The sequence below is a fragment of the Pezoporus wallicus genome, unplaced genomic scaffold (assembly GCF_028554395.1).
Source record: "Pezoporus wallicus isolate ANWC-B61680 ecotype Strahan unplaced genomic scaffold, APGP_CSIRO_Pwel_v1 contig_8673, whole genome shotgun sequence".
Taxonomy (NCBI): Eukaryota; Metazoa; Chordata; class Aves; order Psittaciformes; family Psittacidae; genus Pezoporus; species Pezoporus wallicus.
Window position 1 is genome coordinate 1,783,328 of NW_026637196.1, and position 14,975 is coordinate 1,798,302.

The 14,975-nt window shown below is 39.1% G+C and overlaps 1 long non-coding RNA gene across 1 annotated transcript; it reads right to left on the reverse strand.

The window, feature by feature from the left end:
* Window positions 1–403: 403 nt before the first annotated feature.
* LOC130596413 (uncharacterized) lies at window positions 404–12,121 on the reverse strand. The gene is made up of 3 exons (XR_008971519.1): window positions 12,006–12,121; window positions 11,082–11,158; window positions 404–472 (listed from the first exon to the last, which is right to left on the reverse strand). It is a non-coding gene; the product is annotated as an uncharacterized LOC130596413 (long non-coding RNA).
* Window positions 12,122–14,975: the final 2,854 nt, after the last annotated feature.

Genomic DNA, 14,975 nt, shown 5'->3' on the forward strand with positions numbered 1-14,975 from the left:
TCTTTATATTTTATATTATACTCTCTATATTATATATTATACTCTAACAAACATGTAAACAGAAAATGGGGCTATCCTACACATAGTACCCTGTGTACTGTGACTGCACCTCTGTCATAAGCAGGAAGAAGTATGATTTAAACTAGACTCTGTAAGCCTGACGTGTTGACACTGACAGCAAACTGAGCTCACAAAAGCTTTAGATCTGATTAGGGACACAGTAGCTCCCTGTAGTTTTGCATCAACATCTCTGCCTAAGCTTGTCTTTTAGTTCATACCACACTCTAATTCGTACCTCAAAACTGAGACTCTGCAGTCTGCAACACAGTTTAGTTTGGGAAACGAAAATCAGACTTCATCACTAGATCACACTGACCTCCTAAAGATGTGTATCACTGGTACACACCTATCCAAAGGGAAGGACAGCACCCTAAGAGCCTTGTCCACAGTACAAACCGGATGTGTTCAATTCCTGTAAAGATAAAAAGTGGTATGGTTTCCATTAAAAAATGTTTAAGTGGTTTTCTTGATAAAGTTGATGATTTCATACCTTCAGCAGGAATAGAACTATGTTAACTACTGTTCATTTAAAAAAAAAGGAAGAAAAGCCACAGAAGTTCACTGGAGTTTGCTCCCCAATACATTTGTTTTGTTGTCTATGATTTATTTATCCTCTGATGGATGAAGGCCAGTTTTTTATTATTTTGGCTAATCACAATTTAAAAAGCTTTTAAGATTGAATAATCTCCAGATGATCTTTGTCCTGTATCCTGTTTGGCAGAGCAACACCTCATCAGCTAAAACCTCAAGTGTATCAGTTATACGTTACCTATAAAACTTCACAAGTTAAACTATCAACAAACCAACTGTGACAAAAGTATGACATACAGGTAACAATCATCAGGTATGTTTTTACGACAGAAATACCCAGAGAATCATCAAAAGCTCGTTGTCCTTATCTGCAAGTACAACAGAAAGCAAATCCACACCCAGAAAGCCTAAATTAAAAGGCGTACTAATAAAGCAAACTGATCCTGATGGAGTGCACTTGATATTAGGGAGCCTAAGCAGAAGCTTCCAACATATCGCGGTAAGTGTCTCTAGTATTAGAGAAATAAGAGGGCTTTTTCTTCCCTTATCTCACTCTCATGTTTTTATCAAAAGCATGGGGATATATATTTATGTTACAGAAAAGGAACAGCAGATCACAAAAAAGTGTTTTAACTTGCTTACATTTGCAGACATGAGAGAGATCAGCAAATGCTGATAATACAGAATAACATGGTGCAAACTGAAGAGGATATTTTAAGTCTTTTAGGTAACTTTGCTGCTCTCTCTAGTAGAGCTTTTTTTAAATTCACTTTAACTTCCACCTGTGGTGGGAAAAGGAGAAGTTACAGCAAAGGAGAAAAGTGCCCATGTTTTCAGCTGTGCTACCCTGTATTACAGAATCCCACAGCTCCTGCAAAGCTGGGAAGTCCTGCTTGCCATACACACAGTTCTTGAAGAATATAGCTGAAAAATTCTACGACTTAAAAGACTTATTTAGAGAGATATAAAGCATCCAAATATGGGTGTATTTTCACAAAGTTCTTTTCCCATTCCTGGAATAACATTGATAACTTTCTGGTTCACATTATGGATGTATGAGAGCTTCCTAGTGAAGTGACCAAGAGCTGCAGGATGGGGAAAAGATTACTTGATCTAATGGGACAAGAGACTTCGGTTATCTCACCTAGTTCCTTGAAGAGTTCATACATGATGCAGTTATTGCCTGAAACTAAATCCATGGGTTTGGACTAAAACATGTTTTTCAAAAAAATACCTTGTTTTTAATAAGGAGTCCATCTTCAGTTCACCTATTTTAACTCACCACTGCTCATATTCTTCCTAATAAACATTTTTCACCTTTTTTGCCAGCCTGAATTTGCCTGAAGTCGGTCACCAGCACTAGAATCTCATTAAACATTTCTCCAGGCAGACTGAATAGGCTTCTGCAATCAAACTTTGGTCTGCAAGGTGGAAAAGCAGCTGGTGACTTGGAAATATACTCATTATAAACATGTTTCAGGTACTTTGATTATTCTTATGACCCTCCCTAGTCTTTAAAATCATCCGTAAAGTACAAACAGAAGTACTGGAGCTGGTGCCAGGAAAGAACACCTCTCAGTAACATAGAGAAAACATTCAGCTTCATTAAGTCCATGTTTGAAATGCATATTTTCCTAAAATGTAACAAACAGGAGCCTAAAGGGCTGACTTCATACACTTTTGTCATCTGATGGCTTGTGGCAGGTATTAGTTATTACTCTCCTATCTTCTAAAACAGTGATCTGCAACATAATACACTAATCTTGCTTTGGAAATATCAAATTAATTCTAGCTTTAATTGCAAAAAGTAACAAGTAAAAATTAAACCTGCTCATTTTCAATCTGGACGACTAAATCTGGGAAAGATTATCATTAACAAACTCTTAACAATAGAAAAAAGTTGCATACATTTATATATAGGAGTATCTGCATATGGCACCCTTTATCTCCATACGTGGATAACCATTAACGTTTATACTCTCATGGTAGCCCAGAGCATAATAATATCAGTTACACGAAAACCAGTGTATTATTTGCCCCAAGTAAACTAATGAAAATGGATGATATATATTCAAATCACCTGTAGATACGTTTGTAAGTGCAGGTGTGTCTCAAACAAACATTTGGCAGGGAGAAATCTTGGTCACAGTCAAACAGGGTGATCTTCAGTGCTTGATGTGGGGATAAGATTTTCCATGTAAAAAATAAGATTACAGTAATACCTCTATATGTTACTGATATGTTTGAGTGCTGAGGCAAATAGACGAAGTGACAGGGCAACCTAACAAGAAGCCAGCAAGACCTCTGGAAGCAGATAACAGGATTAGTGCTTGGGCTGCATTCTCTGCATAAACTCTGTTCATCTCAGGGTAGTTGATTTGCCACCCAGCTTTTCCATAATTCAAAGCTATTTAAAGTTTATTATTTAAATAAACAATGCAAAATATATTTGGGTTTGGTATTTTATAAACAAGTTCTGCAACTGTTGGTGCTCTGATCTGCGAATGGAAGAGATATATTTTCCCTCCTGGCAGAGGAAAGGAGGGAACGTAGCATACACTTATTACACATGAAAAAGCAGTATTCATTACATAAGAAAACATTAAAAAAAACATAAAAAGGCAAAGAGAATATGCAGAGAAACCTCCACAGTTCCTCAGTTACTATGTCTCAAAAAATAAAACATATAACTAGATTGTTGCCCTTAACACATCAGTTATTAGCACTGCCTCTTCTCAGGCCTTTAGAGATGTAGCTTTACCCTGCTGTACTCAATAATTCAAGTCTGTCACATGCACTCTCTCCTTTCTATCCTACATTTTGATCATACCACACATCAATGGCTCTGAAGACCCTGTATACCTTTATTGTGTCCATCCAAAGTGCAGCTCTCTCTACTGCAAGATTTTCAAACTGGTACCACATTCCAGGTTCTCCTGAAGCCCAGGCAAACTAAATCAACACCATTTCTCTTAACTAGATAATTTCTTCCATCAAAGATATCAGATCAGTACAGCATGATCTACCTTTGGAAAAACGTATGTTCCATTTTATTGTCAAAACTTAATTACTTCTTTCCTTTAAAATCTATTCTAAACCTTTGCTCATTTTTGAGTCAGACTAATGGCTCTACTGTTGCCTGGATCAGTTTTCCTGCCACTCCTGGTCCTTCTTTAATATAGGAACAGTATCTGCTAGAAGAGTAACTGATAGTCCTGTAAAATGCATGATCTGAAGCAATCGAGCAGCAGTGGATTGAGCATGGCCCATTCCCCACTAACACCAAAAGCATTTGTATGTTGGGATCTGGGTATCTAACAATCATGCTAATAAGAAAGCTGCATTTTTTCAAAGGCTTACTTGATCAAAGTGAGCAGTTTCCATTAATCAAAGAGAAAAATCAAAGTCAAATCATTTTCCATAGCCTTGACAGCACTATGGCTGTTCAAAGAAAGTTCACTATAACTTCATTTTCAATGTGGGCAAAGCGCCTGCATTCCACAGACTTGCACTCAAATACTTGAAGTGTTTTGGCTGGCTTGAAAAGAAAAATGAATGCATTCTTTCTTCTCATTTGAACTATTTAGTATAATCATGGAGGCTTCCACTTCTGATTTTCTGCTTTATTGATCTTCAAAACAATTTGCCATGTTGGCTAACTCAGTGATGAATTCTCTTAAGGGTCATATCCCTATACTCAAAGTTCTGTCAGTCCCTGTGTACACATACTAAAGGAACTGGCATATGCACTTGACTGATCATGGCTTTTTCTCCTTACATAGAATTTGAATTTATTCGTCCTTAATAGAAGCTAAAATATATGATGTTACCAGAAAAGGAATAAAAGGTACTTTTCTTTAATGCCCCAAGACAAAGCCAGAACAGGGCTCGTCTGAGGATCTTAGAGAATTTCCTGTCTTCAAGTACTAACAGATGAATGACACCAAAGACTAAAGCCTTCACAGGTATAGGTAAATATCTCCTAACTAGTGTTTCCTTCCTCTGGAAGAATTAACCCTCTGGATGTGGGGTGAATGCAATCTCTGTGGGCTATTTTCTCCTTTGGTGTGCCAACAGAGACCAAAAGAGCATCAGCAGTCAATAGATACAGCTGCTCATCACAGATTTTCAAAAGAACATTTATGCAATGTTTTGTTTGATTACCTACACACAAACTGTGTTTATTAATTGGCATATACTTGTGTAAGCATCTTTTTCAAGCCTGGATATAGCAAGCTTACTAAAGCTGTATCCTGAATAAAAGCTTACTCTAAACTCCAGAAGTTCACATGTAAATTCTGTTTCTGCCTTTTTTGGGTATTTATATCATGATCATATATACAGCTATCACTCTGCTTTACTTGTGCTTCTTAACATATACTTTCTAACATCCTTTTGATAAACTCTTAGTTAAATAGCTCTCTATCGAAGGTTCCTCTAGAATATTCTTACAACCACTGTGTTAGAGGAGTGCTTCTGGGTTCAAGTATGTATCCAAAACCTCATTCCTTAAAGAAGTCACACATTTCAGGGTAGCCAACAAACAGGTAGAGCAAGAAACAGTGGCAAACATATAGCAGAAAGTATCAGATAAGCTTACCCTTCTACTAGGGTTTGTTTCAGAGAAAAGATCAAGAATGACAAGTTTCAAGAAGTTTTTGATTAAATCCTTACAGGCAAAGCAAACTTGATCAAACCCCTGCTTTACTCATTTTTCTATAAGGAGAGCTGTAAGCCTTCATATAGGGTCATTCAATAAAAACCTTTGGTTTATATTCTAACATTGTTTTAAGGAATATGAATTTTTCATCTTTCCTTGCAATTAGGGAAGTATAGATTTGTTCCTCTTTCTTTGTTCACTTTTAAATGTATGTACATATTTTATGTGTTCTCCAATTCTTTTTTGTAACACTTCAGTTATACTTTGACTTTTCTAAATGAGCAATTGTACCTATTCTTTATTTGTTTACTTTTTCTCATGGGGACATGGCAAAAGAAACCTCCTACTGATTAAAGAAAGACTTTCTACAGAGAAATTTCCAGACATTTTTACTGTCTTTATTCTACTGTCTAAATTCTGAGATCTAGTAGTCAGTAATTTTAAGTTGAAAAACTAAGCTAAATAAAACACAAGAAACCCAAGATGCAGTTATCTTAGTGAAATAGAAACAGTTCAAATAGCACTGTGGCAATTAATGAGCTCCTGTATGACTTTCTTAAGCAACAGTCTTCTGACTGCTGACTACTGATACAGGTTGGAGCACTCAGATAGATTACTTATTAAATTCCATCATCATCTATTAATGTAGTAAACCTTTAAAGTTTCTCAGAGCAGTCTTGCAATTATTTAACTTTGCTTTTGTTCAAAAGTGAGCCATGTTTAACGTTAATATATTTCACTCTGTGGATTCTTTTATCATGTTTCTCAGGATTATTCATTGAAGTGGTGGAAGAATACACAATGGTCTATTATTCCCAGATGTAAACAGCTTCCTGTTCCTTCCACAGATCTTTGCAGTGTACCTGAAAGACATTCACATCCACATGGAATTTCGCTGCATTACAAGTGCCAGACTGCAGGCACAGAAGTCACTGTTCTGCTGAACTGTTGCTATTACTCAGCAATACTTGGCATTTCTACTAAAAGGCCGATAAAGGAATAAAGTTTGATTAAATTTCAGTGTTGGTAGACCTAAGAAACAGGTTTTGATTCCATGATTTTCTTCTGGATGAGTTCAAATTTTGTACACTAAGCCTAATACTTTTTGCTCTGCAGTAGCACCTTTGACATTGGGGAACCCTGGGACACTTTCTGAAATTTAAACCTGAGTTTGCAACAAATAAATCGTTTAGCTGTCACAAAAAAGCCATTACAACATGGTTCGACTGCCAATGCATACAATGCATAAATGTTATTACAAAGGACATTCAAAGGCTAACTGAAATCTTTAGCATACATGACTTCTAGTCATGTCAAATCTTAGCTGTAATGCTGTAGTAGGGACAATCTCCACTTCTCTAAGGAAAGAGAATACAATTAAGAAGAGAAAATGTGCTTTAGCTTTGGTATATCAGGGAAGTTAATTGTGTCAATATTAGTGTTCTCTGTTCTTCAAATAAATGAAGAATACGGATGTTCCTCCATATGTCATGTGTCCATGTGTCATCATCCACAGGAAAATGAAGGAGACAGGAAAGAGCTATTGAATGGTCAGTTCTCCAAAACTTCATACTCCAAGTAGTTCTCACTAATTAAAATATTAACCTTCTTTAATAATCACTGCATCTCAGTGTGTTTGCTGGATATTATAGTTAGTGTTTTTTCTAAATGGCCTAAGGGAGCTGCAGTCAGTTGCACAACAGCATTATGTTTGCATCACAAACAAACCAGGACTGTGAGGAGATTCTAGTACCACACTATTAGGCTACACTCTGAAGGGTTCACATTGTAGTAATGAGACATTGGCATCATACTCCTGAACTGCAACATTTGGGGCAACAAATTTGACATGATTTCCTGACATTATCATATGTTTTGTTCAATTTTGGACACAGCACTTCACAACAGATTCCATCAAACCAAGGAGGACTTTGGAGAGAGCTTTGGTTTTCACTTTCCTGAGGGAGAAAGGAATGTCTTTTTACAGAGCGTGTTGTTCTTTGCCCCAGCCTGTGCTACAGCCCCAACTTCAGCCATATAGCTGCAGTATAGCAGCAGCAGAGCTGTCTCTGGAGAACCATCATTACTTCCCCATACAAAGGAGATTTTTTATGCCCTGGTATCCTGCAACAGGGGCCAAGAGTCTGTTCTGTGTGCAAAGTCTATGTACACCCACACATGCACACCAGGGTTGCTGCTTTTTCATGCTTGACACTGAATACCACACAATAGGTGTATCAGTGGCCAGGGACAGACAAGAACAAAGACTTTAATCCTTGATGCAAACAACTGTTAGTAGAACGCTTCTAAAAGCCTGAAGCACACACATTAAGGAAAAGAAAGCTTTACTTCTTTCCAGCATAATGAGCGTTTCTCAATCAAGTCAGGGGTCATAATTACGCCAAAGATCACCTGTCAGCACACTAAGATGATCATCTCATCCCATACCTCTACAGATGTGAATATACCACCAGGTGCATTATGCAACAGATGAAGAGAATGCATTTGTCAACTAGGCAGAAGATCTGGGATATGCCACAAAAAAGGATAAATATCCTGTAACTTACCCCACATCCACCCTTTTAGGCTCCACAGAAAGCCTAATCAGAGTCCACTGTAGTGAAGTTACAATAATGAATAATTTGGTTTCTCTTGCTGCTAAGAATTCAGACCACTGAAATGTTCCGGGCTCCAGTGCAAAGGGAGAAGATTTGTTACAGAAAGGTATAGACGCAGTTCAATTCTTAAAGTTCAATCAGCTGTGGCTAAACTAAAAAGAAATTAAAATACTGCTGGCACCAGTCAGTGTAATAATTTTAGAAAGCTTCTGACAGTTCTCTACTAACTGTGACAGAAATGTAGTAATCAAGACTGTGGCTGTCAGAAGTTGGTGTAATTTTTTATTTCCTCGCTTTACTTATATAGTGAATATAGTGTAGGTGAACAGTGCTTGGATCCCAGCCTTCAGACAATAATTCTTTATCTACCCACAAAATTTGTTTGGGTTTTGTTTTTTTTCTTAACAAGCTTCCTCATTGCCATAACTGTATATCCACTTTAATTTTGTCAAATCAGAGACCAAAGTTTCCTGATGGTCTGCATGCTTTTCTTGGAATATTGCATTCACTGCTTAAATGCTGCCAATGTGCTAATATGCAATAAATCAAGGACTATAAAATCACAAGAAGAAAAACATGAAGGGATGATCAGAAGAGTCCTCTGAAGTCACTTGGCGCACCTTCCTCCTCAAAGTGGGACAATAACTGATACCAGATCAGATCACCCACAGTTTTGACAAGTGTTTAAGGCCAGGTTGAACAGAGCTTTGAGCAACCTGGTCTAGTGGAAGGTATCCCTGCCCATAGCAGGGGGTTGGAACTGGATGAGCTTTAAGGTCTCTTCCAACCCAAACCATTCTGTGATTCTATGGTAAGTCTTGAAAAACTGAAGCACAGCAAGTTAGAGGGTACCACAGAAGGGTACTACTACACCTCAAACAGTGTGCTCATTCACTGGAACATTTCACTGAGACGTATTAATGGTAAGAAGATAAAAGCCATTGGATACTGTTCTGATCACATGTATTTCTATTGTCTAGTCTTTGTAATACAGCATAAGGGTGTCTGAAGACAGCTGATGAAAATAATCTCCTTGTTTATCTTTTACATACTTTGAAAAATAGAACATCCATTAGCTGTGTATTTATCATTGCTTTGACAAAATCACAGAACAAACTGGATCATTCAACACAAATCTGATGTGAACAAGGCGTGTTAAGACAAGCAATATTAAACAATAGATATCTTTTTCTCTGTTTCATAATAAAGTTGTCCCCTAAACAAGTGCTCCAAGTTAACACTTAAAGCCTCCTGAAGGGTCACAGATGATGTTTCACTGCTGGTAGAAGTGCTAGCTATGAAAATAGGATAGTGGAATTGGAAGTGAAATCACAGATAAGGCTGCCATCTAGAAGGTTTGGAAACTGCTAACAGGAAGCTCTCCCTGGCACTCAGAATAAGTTATCCCACTGAGAAAGGATCAGTTCACACTCACTAGATTCTAGCAAGCTCAGGAAGGAATTGTGCTTAATGAATAGTCCAGGTTGGAAGAGATCTTTAAAGGCCACCTAGTCCAACTCCCCCTGCAATGAGTGAGGACATCTTCAACTATATCAGGTTGCTCAGAATCCGATTTAACAAAGTTTTACACATAACCCTGATACACAAGGAAAGTACTGCACCCATACCACCTCCAGTAAGTCATCCAGGCCTTTATTCTTGACCGTCTCCACCAGTCCCCATCTGAGAGAACAGTTTTTTTTCTAGTGACACCTCCTCAGAAAGTCCGTGTACTTACCTTAATACCAGCATGGTCATTATGTCCATTTCAGAGGCAGGGATGTATCTACATACCTGACTCTCCTGCGATCTTTTCCATAGCCTCTTGCTGTACAACTTGTACAGTTGTACAAGAGTACAAATGTACTCTTGTACACTTGAGAAGAAGCTGATAGGTTAAATCAAATCATATTTACGCTGCGCAGTGCCAGCACTTACCATCAGCTACGTTGACTGGTTTTCATACAGTGTGTCTGGATTCCTTTCCTCTGCTTTATAGTAAGAGCAAGTTTACTGCCAGCTTTCTGATAGTATCTCTGTACAATCACGTACAATACAGCCATTGTGCAACCTATTCTCAGATTCCACTATACACTTACAACTCACATTCTTCATAACTTGGAAGAAGATCAGGATTAATTTATTTGTCTTACCCATATCATTCCTGTCAGGATGTAGTTCTATAACTTTAAACAGTGCTACACAGAAGACTTCAGCCTTTGCAGGAGAGGGTGGAAGGAGTGCAAGAGCAGGGCAGTCTAATGCATAAGCAACTGTCTGAGAAATTGGGTTCATTATTTTTACTCTGATGCTCATAGCAAAATCTGTAGGACTGGAAAACAAGGCTGCATCTATGATGCTGAGAAGCATTCTAAACTCAGGGTGCCTACTGTGGCAGCCCTTGTAGCTGCCAACATCAAGTACTGCTATAAAGGACTTAGCAGCTTCTGCAAGAAAAGATCCCATGTTGCCTCATTTTTCTCTTTGACATCTATACTGCGAACATGCATGGATATCCAGATACTCCTAGTACCATACGTACTCTTGGTAAAGGTGCCTTAACATGTCTTTGTCGCAGGAAGAACCCTTAGTTTCCCTGCCAGAAAACTCAGCAAAACTGAAGAACTAGTACCAGAAGCACTCCTAAAGGAGGAAAAACAGAAGTTTATTTTGGCTTCAAGATTAGGTGAAGGTTGGGACTGCAAAGAGCAAGATAACTTGCTAATCATTGTATCTGATGCTAAGCACAGTGTCTGTGCTACCCTATTTGGAAGCAATGTAGCTAAGAGAACCAACGTGGAGGATTTCAACAACCATCAGACATTCAAGTGCCCAAATTCTTGGGAAGCTCTGGGCCAATAATTGTAAGTCAGGTTAAACACTGATTTTAATCCTTCCCCTGTCCTTAAAATAGATACCAGACACCTAAGAAGCTTCCAATTGGAAAAAAAGACAGGAAGTCTGATTAAGATTTCAGACTGCTTGCAGGGATTTGGCTGAATCTTGATTTGAGAAGGCAGATGAAAAAATACAGAAACAATGAGATGAGAAAGTCTGCCCTGCACATAGGTGCCCACACCCTAAGGAAAATCCTGAAGTAGTAAAACACTGCAAGTGCCTACTGACAAGACGTTCGCTGCGAAAAGGAAAGTTACCTGAGAGTCTTCCTGTTCTCAGGAATGCAAGACTCATGTTTTGATGTTTTTACTCACAGAATTAGGCAATCTTCATATCTTCATCTTCTGCCAGTTTTTCTGCCTCTTACGTGACTCTCAACTCGAGCATGTGCCTGGAGCAAAAAAAAAGGGAGAATTTCAAGCATCCTGCTCTTCTGAACCTATACGTGTTCAGAAGCTGTAGTTTCTGGGTTTCTTCTGGTTCAGCTATTCCATAAAACTGATACATAACTGTCGTGGTTTAAACATGACTGCTACTGCTGAACCCAGGACAATAACTTAAAGAAATGTGGTACTGTAAATAAAGCATTTGAACCACTGGACAAAGATAGGTCAGAACTGGCTCATGGGACTGTGACTACCACATGTTTTTCTGCGCTGTGTTTTTAGGAAAGTAAGTTAAAGGAGCAGTTGTTACACTGCAATGAAACCTCTTTCTGCTGATCAGTAATATCAGGCAGTCATTTCACCAAGTTTTTCCTATAAATAACCTGAGCTGGATCTTCTGGTGTAAGACTGATCAAGAATGGAGTCTAAAGGGTTAGACTGAAAGCCTCCCTCATTAGTCTAGCTAGGGAGCACTGGATACTCTTTGGGGAAGAAAACTTGAAGTTTCTTGTTAAGAGGAACAGAATTTCAGGTAAAGCAATCTGCCTGTCCATGTCTTGAGAACCACCCCTCCCCAACACTTAACAAAGAAGCAGGGAAAAACCCTACAACTTTAAAATACAGTATACACATCCATTTACAAAGGTTCTTAATGAAGCTAGGCCAGAAGAGAGCAGAGGGGAAGAAGGGTGTTAATAGACAACCAAACACAACATGCTCAAACATTTTATCTTCCAGAGGTAGAACAGAGGAGAGAGATGCAGGGTTCAGGTAACACAAAACACAACCACAAGGCAAAGGTTTGGCCTGGCCTGCTTTGAAACAGGGAGTCAGATTAAACGCATTACTCACCTGCATACTTGTTTGTCATAGCACAGCTCTGCACTAATGATTAGACATTAAAACCACAGCCCTTCCTCAGGGGAGCATTCCTCAGATGAAGCCTGCATGCACAGCAAAGCTGCCAGCTCTGGGCCAGGGAGCAGCACCTGCTCCTTCGGGGCCCGGTGCAAGGGGATGCCCAGGGCGGCAGGGCCTGTGCTGCTGCCTGCAGGCAATGGCAGCAGCTGGGTCTGACTGACAGGACCATGGTGCTGTGGCGCGGCAGTGCAAACAGCCACCCTGCAGGGGTTCTGCTCCCAGCACAGCCATGGGGACAAGACCATACCCGCAGCCAGGGTGGAGGCTCGGAGCAAGGTGCTCCTCAGGCAGAGCTGAGCTGCAGAGCAGCACCCCACTCACCGGGCCGGGCAGGGCCTGAGGGCCCTGGGCTGCGCTCACATAGGGCCCATGGGTGTGGGAGGCCCCACATGAGGCCAGGCAGAGCCATGACAGGACCCTGTGGTGTCCCCCGGGCCCGGCCCTCACCGTGTGAGGGAAGCCTTAACCTGACACCGCTGCTTGCTGCAGACGTGGGCCTGAGCCTTCACTCCCTGACAGCCCTGCAACTTCAGCGTTGATGTTCCTCTCCTTCTGCTTATTATGCTCCTGTTATTTCTTTTATGCAATGCTTGGTTTGCGTTAATTTTATTTGATGCACTTTGCAAGAAACATTTTCCTTAATCTGAAACCATTCTATGATTCTATGAATCCTTTTGCTCAGGTTGGTGTTTGAGTCAAGATCCCACTCACCTCTGGGAGCTGCAGCTTCCCTGGGTTTATGGATGAAAATAATCTATAGATTGTTTTCTCCATGGGTCTCCATGCACTCCTCCATCTAAACCCTGGTTATCACAAACTCTGTGGCTGCAGCAGACTTCACAACATGGCTTCCCCGCGGTGCTGCAGCAACTATTGCATTGCTGAGGCTTTTGGGGCTTAGGTTTCCCATGAAATGGCCACAAGTCCTTGCTCTCTCATGCGCATGGAGTTAATAATTTTTTAAAAGTGACCTTTCCAACAAAATTCCATATCTGCTGTTGTAGCTTTAATCTCATTCGCTGGAGAAAACTCAGATAAACGGTGAATGGAAACAATCGCACTGCTGTGCCGTAACCGCGTGTTTTCTTTTCATTCAGCTTCTAACAGACCCTCGGTTAATCCTCTGAAATGTTCCATTCGCAATTCAAGTTTAAAATCTTTATTTTTTGTTCCTTTTCTTGTTTGTTCAGGGCTCGCTCCCACTATGCTACTGGAAAAGAGGAGAGTGTGAGTAATAAGACAGAAATAACTTCTGCACCAAACTGTTACAAACAATTCACCAGTTCATGGATAATCCAGTTAACATTGTCTATTTTTAAACTCTTTGGCTTAATTTATTTTCTGTATAAATGATTGCAGCCTCCCATCTATTCTGAACTTTTAAGAAAGGTGTATTTTTAAAACAGAGTTTAAAGACTGTAGGAGGGAAAAAAGGAGAGTAGGGCAGGATGAAGTATTGACGGAAACCTGGTATATCCTGCACTGCTTCATATCAGCAGCTGATCCTGATCCATCATGCTGTTTCATGAAGGGACAATTATGTTTACAACTCTGTCTTACATAAGGAAAAAAAGATTAGCCAAGGCACTTTCATGCATCATTTCATGACTCTCCAGAACAGCTCCTAACACTTCCTTGCTGCAAAGTTTGCCTCATTCCTATCCCTCAAATATGTCAAATTTTTAACAGCCTGTCTTGTTTTTTAACTTAGAAACTCTTACTTCTCCTTTTTTTCTCCTTTCCCTTTCTGTGTAAGAATTCAAATGTTCACTATTCCTTTTATATGACTGATCATGTTCAGTAATCATCTTGCAGAGACCTGATGTAAACTTAGAAAAGTCTTCAGTCTTTTCCACCTTGTTTGCCACTGTCTCAAGTCTGCTTTTTTCTAGAGCATTTTCAGTTTTATTTTCCCTTGTGCAAGTAACAGACCACAAAATTCATACCTTTAATACTGCCCATTGTTCTGTATGAAAGTCCAGTTCTCAGCTTTTCATCGAACCCTTCCCAGCTTCAAATACTTTCAGATATGTCAATTAAGAGTTTGGGCTTAGCTCCCTAGTCTTTTAAAACGCCTGTACTGAATACAGGATTGTGGATCTCCTATACTCAATAGAAAACAGGTACAGCCATATCCTTTTGCAAAACATTTGAACTTACAAGAAACAAATTGGGTACCATTTATAAGCAGTTATCATATTTGTATGGCATCACAAACATACCAGATATTATTTATGGGGGACTTAATTAGACTACATATTTTGTACTTGAGCAATACTATTTCTGTGAGAAAGTAATCCAAACTAGTATAGAATTTCTTTCAAGCACATGCACACAAATCGAGGCCATTTTCAACTGCATATCTGAAGTTTCTGCAGTTATCATTACAAACTTTTCTTGGACATTTCTGCTTTTTTCACATTCCACATTCTTTGCTATACTTCTACACCTACATTCATTTCAGGCTAGCAGTATACTGGAGCTAAAGCTAAGCAGACTTTTACACCTTCATTTTCCACAATTACTACAGAATTAAGCCATTTAATTAGCTTTTCTTTGCTATTTTATTTATCAGATTCCTCTTCACATTATTTCTGGAGCACTAAGGAAACATTCGTAGATAAATTTTTTTTGGCAGTACAACTATATCTTTTATTACATCAGTTTCCTTCTTGCACTTTAAAATATTTCTAAATTGATCATTGTGTCTGTGAGTACATGTCTACCTAATATACACATCTTCCTGACAAGCCTTGGCATGTTTACAAGCATGGAATAAATATTTGCATCTCAAAATCAGTTGTAAGCCATTTATTTCCAAGGTTTTAGTTCATCTTTATATTTAAGCTATTTATGCCTGGAAAATTATTTCCCTGCTATACATTGTGAATTGTGTTTAAC